This window comes from Papilio xuthus, unplaced genomic scaffold, assembly GCF_000836235.2.
Source record: "Papilio xuthus unplaced genomic scaffold, Pxut_1.1 DF827680.1, whole genome shotgun sequence".
Taxonomy (NCBI): domain Eukaryota; kingdom Metazoa; phylum Arthropoda; class Insecta; order Lepidoptera; family Papilionidae; genus Papilio; species Papilio xuthus.
Window position 1 is genome coordinate 4862200 of NW_013530969.1, and position 6000 is coordinate 4868199.

Sequence of the window (6000 nt, forward strand, 5' to 3'; positions counted from 1 at the left end):
TCTATATTATTTCTCACTAGTCATACTAATATTATAAATGCGAATGTTAAGATGGATGAATGGATCTCGATGAAATTTTGCATAAATGTAGAACATAGTCTGAGGAACACATAGGCTACTAATTAGGTTTAGGCGGACGGAGTCGCGGGCGACTAGTAGTCAAAAAGCTGCCACGATAATTACTTTGTATGTTTATATAGTTACGAGTTATAACTATGATTACAGTTCACTACACTTTGTACTTCGGTATTTTGCTCGGGACGCAAAAATAATTATTAGCATCCGTTTCCAGTTCTACTAGTGTCGATAGCATCAATCGTAAGAGGATCTACGGCATGCCACCTCGTTTGCGGGAGCTAGTTTTTGTTCACGTCCACCTTTATAGTCGGAAGACTGAGTACATTACAAACATAGGTCAGGCGCTTTCAATCTCTATGTAATTTCTAAGATCGGTTTGAATCTAAAGTTACTTTACAATTCATATCCGTCTTTCATTCTTCAGCATCGTAGAAATTAATTTTAATTGACGCGACCGATTAAATTTACGATTTTTTTCAATGTTTTTACCAGTAACGCATGATAGCTAATCAATGTTCATAAATGTATTTATTTCTTATAATACTTTCTCATATTTTATATATAATTAATAGTTTGAAAGCTTTTAGACCTTTCTTGTACCCCTACCTTAATAGTAGACATCTGCGTATAACGAAACTGAGCGGCGAAGCGTTTAATTGTCAAGCATATTGGCACAATTAAAATGTTCGTTTCGCTCAGCCGCTCCAGACATGAGGTCATTGCTTAGCTAAAGGGAATTTGTAAATTAAATATTTTTCATACAAGCGTTAGTCCATAAAACGTAAATTATCAATATTTACTCACATTATGTATTTGTTAATTTTAGAGTCATATTAGTCATTTATTTATGAGCACTGATCTTTTAGAGTTCTAAGAATAACATTTGCGATAATTCCTGTACACTTAACATAAATAATGTTATGTATGTTCATTCGTACCGATTTCAGTATGGAATTTAAAGTAAATAACAATGTGCCTAGAAAGAGGGCAATAAAGTATGACAACGCGACGGCCATTTTAGTTTTATCTTTGTGTGCAATGTGTGCCGTGCACAGGAAGTGATAGTTCGCATGTAAATTCCTCACATAAATTACAGAAATTTGCAAATCAAACTAATGAACGCGTTGTCATTCTATCGTTATTATGCTTCTAAGATAATTATAACTAAAGCCCTTACAAAAAATTTCTGTTCCAATATAATATACAGCTACATTTTTAAATTCTATTCATTGCAGAATATTAGTTCTATTTTATTAATTTTATTGTGATCAAACGCAGTTTCTTAACTGAATTTTTATTTAAACTGAGAGCCATCTATGCTTCGACGGCGACAAACTAAATCATTGCAGTAGTTCTACTTTTCGATGCTAGGTGGCGCTGCTCGATCATTTTTTTCAGTTTTAACTAAATATGAGGGACCAGTTTATAAATGTATTTTTTGTAATGTTTAAACATAAAGATGAGTACAAAAATATTCAATATTATTACGTTCAATAGCATTCACAAAAAATCAGACTAGTTACTTTTGTTAGCCCTTTTTGTAGTTCGCTGGAAAGTTTCCCTCATTTACATAATATGTTTACTAAGTTAAGTATTTACTATTTTGAAGCTCAGTCCCAATGTTTCCAATGTTGATCCCGATTTGAGATCAGAACAACACTGGCAGCGGACAAGAACCAGTTGACTGGGTTCATGAACGGGGATCGCCTGCATGACGGAACTGTGGGTCGAGATATATTTTACGTTTTTATGCCTTCTGAATTAGTACTGATCAAAGAAAGAAAGCCCCCCCGTATTAAGAGATTTGATTAATAAAACTTTTATAAACTATAATATATTAATAATTTCACATATTTACGTGTGTTATAACGATTGAGATTATATATTGCATCCTACACTATTTAAAATACATTATTTTAGATAGTTAAACTAGTAACTAGCAGTCGAAGCTTTCTTCAGATTAAAAGATAAAGCGACTTCCTACGAAGCTCCATGTTTCAGTATACGATGCACCCGAAGTTAACCGAAGTGTAGCGATATGAACCGAAGTTTTCAAATATGGCGACGGTTCGGCTCCCGCTTGTCAACAAAGTTACTCGAGTCTCGTCCGGCAAGTCCGGTGGTCGCGGTGCGTTGGTTCACTTTTGGTTCAATTCCAATACGGATTTTTTTACGTAAATACAAAAATACAAGTGAAAACGTGATTGTTTTGTGAAACGACGTGAAAGTGAATGGTGTTTGTAAAGTGCTAAAGTTTTTTCGCTGTTAGATTAAAAGTTGGTTTAATTTTGTATAAAATTGCATTGGTACATGTATAAGCTTATTGATATATTGATAGATGTATCATTCAACTGATTAAAAATAGTAACACTTTTTTATTTTAATTATTTGTAAAAATATTCATCTTTATAACCAGTGTCGAAAATGTTCTATATAACTGTTACACACATGTTATTTCACTAGACAGCACGTTTACTTTGTTCATTCAAGTTATCAACAAACAATAAACGACTATTTCCAGTTTCTTTGGCTAGTCAAGCGAGTTCTATTGGATAGCGCGGCGTAGTATTGGTGCGAGAAAAACTTTTAAAACAATCTAAAGGGCCTTAGGAATAATAATAAAAAGTTTTTCATATTTTAAATTTAAAGTAAATTTATATGATTATTGTTAGTTATAAATTATAAGTCCAAACAAGTTTTAAATAAAAGTTTATTTCTAATTCCTTTAACACAATTTATTGATTTATTTCTAATAACCATTATTTTCGAAATTACAAATAAATATAAAATGCAAAATAAAGTTTTTGTCCTTAAATATAATTTCCGAATAATATTCTGGGAAAGGACACCAAGAATTAGGTCAATGTGCATAAACCGTTTTATGTCTTTGTCTAAAATATTTTGTTTGTCAAAGCGGAATGCCGGATGAATTCCTGCCCACCCCTGTCCTTTGGGGATCTATTTAACTGGCTCAAGGAACGTGTGGGAGCTTTATACTATTGTGGTCAAAGCTTACACGCATTATGAAAAGACCCTTTATTTTTTTCGCTACTTATAACATATTAAAAACTCAAACATATCTTTAAATGTAAATGTAAATTGTATTTTTGAACAAATATACTAACTTTATAATTTAGAGCTAAATAAAGTTGTAAATAACTTAAGAAAATAATAATACTTTACTTCAACGATAACTTAAAGTAAGCCATTATGTAATGTATATTATGTTATATGAAGTGTTTACCTTCGAGTCATTATATCCGAAAAACATATACAGTTGTATGTTTATAACTTTTATATACATTCTAATCTCTATTAAAACTAAGTCTGTCTAGACTCTACAGATAAGCTCCAACTAGTTAAATTGCTAACGATATTAAGTCGCTTGATAAATTCGTATCTGTCAGCTCTCAGTTCCGGACTTTAATCTTCTCAGCTCAAAACCCAGTGGCTACAGTCTCACGAACTCTAAGATATTAATTGGCCGATTCACTTTACCACGTTTTATTTATTTTCTTTCGTGTTAAAGAAACCTTATAAACTGCAGTAATAAACAGTCAAGTTGTTGTTGCATTCAGATTAAGGCTATTTGTTATTTAAAAAACTTTCCCTTATATGGTCAAACAACCATGTGGGCGGGATGCAGTTGTGTAGTGTTTTATTCATTTCTTCATCTCATACATAAAAGTAGATTCTCCAGTTACATCTAAAATAGTTTTATAAAATCACCGGATCGTATATCTGAAATTTAAATACGCAACGAAAAATGACGTAAATTTGTAACGTAAATAAAATTTATTGATCTTACAAAATGTATTATTTATTTTGATGAAAATTAACGTCATCGCTTGGTATTTTATTTAACGTCAGTCATGCAACAATACTACTACTAAGCAGATATTAATAATGTTTACTATTAAAAAAAATCAAAATATATGGAATAGTTCTTTAACTAATACGTATTTAGGATACTATAAGATGTGGCAAACACATAAACGTGGGTGTGTACTCGTGTTTATCAATGCGACCCACACTCCTCCAACTTTCTAACTAAAGTCGGTAACGTACTGTTATTTAAAAAAAAATAACCTCGCATGAGTCAGTGATTCGAGTCCCATCGAGACCTGGCTCACATTCCAGCCCTGTCCGACGCAACGACAAACCGGACCTAGATGCGACTCCATTGGGCCCTTTGAAAAAACATCACTCGCGGCGTTGTCTTTCGTAACGGACAAAAGAATATTTAAATTCTTGTTAGTGTTGTTAATAAGTTATCTTGATTGATACGCAACATGAAAACATGTTTAAAATAAAAGAAAATACAAGTTGCGAAACAGTAATTGCTCTTCAATCTTGAAAATACATTTTGAGGTCAATGAACGTAGCATGTGGGAGCAGGGAGTTTGTTCCCTTTTGCATTTACAGGAATATGAATTATATGCAACGTTTATTTTTTACCTTCCTTTCGTATCTTTGTGTACAAATATCCTTCGAGAATGAATACTCAGAAAAATTAAAGTTTTGGACTATTCATTCTGTTTACAATATTATGTATCACCGTAAAACACAAAATAAAATATGTAAAGTGCCATAGTTAATTTACTTTTATTAAGTCTATAAAATTTAGTACCCTTTTTTCATAGTAATTTAGTCGTTCTGTTCATTTGGATGTTTAGAAAGCTTTCAAATCTGGCAGAGGGTTGCATGTCCCATTTCGCTTTGTGTGTAGTTTCCGGTGGCGGAGAGTCGTTGTTTTTTTGTTCACCATCTGCCGTTGTGCAGGTGACGCTGTACATGTAAAGCAGGTGAATCGAACACCTTACTACATAATGAATATTGGTTATGAAACGAGAGGAAGATTATTTATGAAATATCTCTAATGTAAAATACATTTAATTTTGTACTAGCTAAATTGAAATGTTTTAAGTTTAGGATCTTTTATAGTCTACAAAAACATTTTATTTATAAAGGCTATTTTTAAAAATAGAATGGTCTATATTCTGTCTAAAGAGGCGTGAAATACTAGCAAAGTGCAGTGAGTAATATATTGCGAGGTTCAACCCACGCCTCGACGTCGACAAAGAGGTGGTGCCTTTTCTTGCTAACACTATAAATAATATCCTTGGAAAAATAGCTTGCTACTAATCAACAAAATGTTGCTGTTACCTTATGCTGTCTTTTATAAACGGGACTCTCATCATGAAAAAGAAAACTTCTCATCACTAAAAAAAAAACTTTCAATAAGTAGGGTACTACTAGATGGTACAAGTTGCCATAGTTACCTAGTAGTAGTAGTAGTCTGATATTATATAGGTAAAAAGACAGGAATAACTGCAATTTTATATGCAAATGAAATGAAACCCCCTGGGAAACAATGCATGTAAACTCAGTCCGCTGTTTTAATATGTCTGTTTGTTCGCCCATATGTCTTATCATGTTGGCGACATCTGTTGAGTTTTCCTGTTTGTGCCCACTAACGAGCGTTTAGTTAATTAATTATTCTATAACTTGATAACTATGCGAATAATAAGCCGAATGATGAATTAGGTAAATGCTTTGCTTGTAAAATAAATCTGTTTTAATTTTGATACTAAATAAATATTATAAATAAAAATGTTTATCACATTATTTCTATATTCGTGCTGAAAAGCTCCTGTGATATAAAAATATTTTGTATCATATTTGATATTTGCTTTAAAACTTTTGATGTAGATTTAGTCGTTGATAGCTTAAACAGATTAGAGTTATTTCAAAGAATTTAAATGCGGTTATATATACAAACTTTTTAATGGTAATTTCCAATGGGCTATTTTTTCTTGTAATTTTGTAAACAATGCGCAACATTCTCTGTGGCCTACTTCGACATCTGGTGACCACTGATTGAATTGATACGGAACGGAACATTTGCCTTTTGAAAAGAGA

The 6000-nt window shown here is 32.1% G+C and overlaps 1 protein-coding gene across 14 annotated transcripts in view; it reads left to right on the plus strand.

Moving 5' to 3' along the window:
- Positions 1-6000, plus strand: part of raskol (Ras GTPase-activating protein raskol) — a 116767-nt gene that overhangs the window by 85916 nt on the left and 24851 nt on the right. Inside the window, exon 1 of one of the 14 annotated variants that reach the window (XM_013311330.1) lies at positions 2191-2206. The exons of 11 other annotated variants lie outside the window; for them this stretch is intronic. The gene's annotated coding sequence lies outside the window, so the exon portion shown is untranslated. Of the gene's footprint in view, positions 1-2190; positions 2385-6000 lie in introns of those variants that run through there. 2 more of the 14 variants (XM_013311328.1, XM_013311327.1) reach the window with 2 other exon arrangements.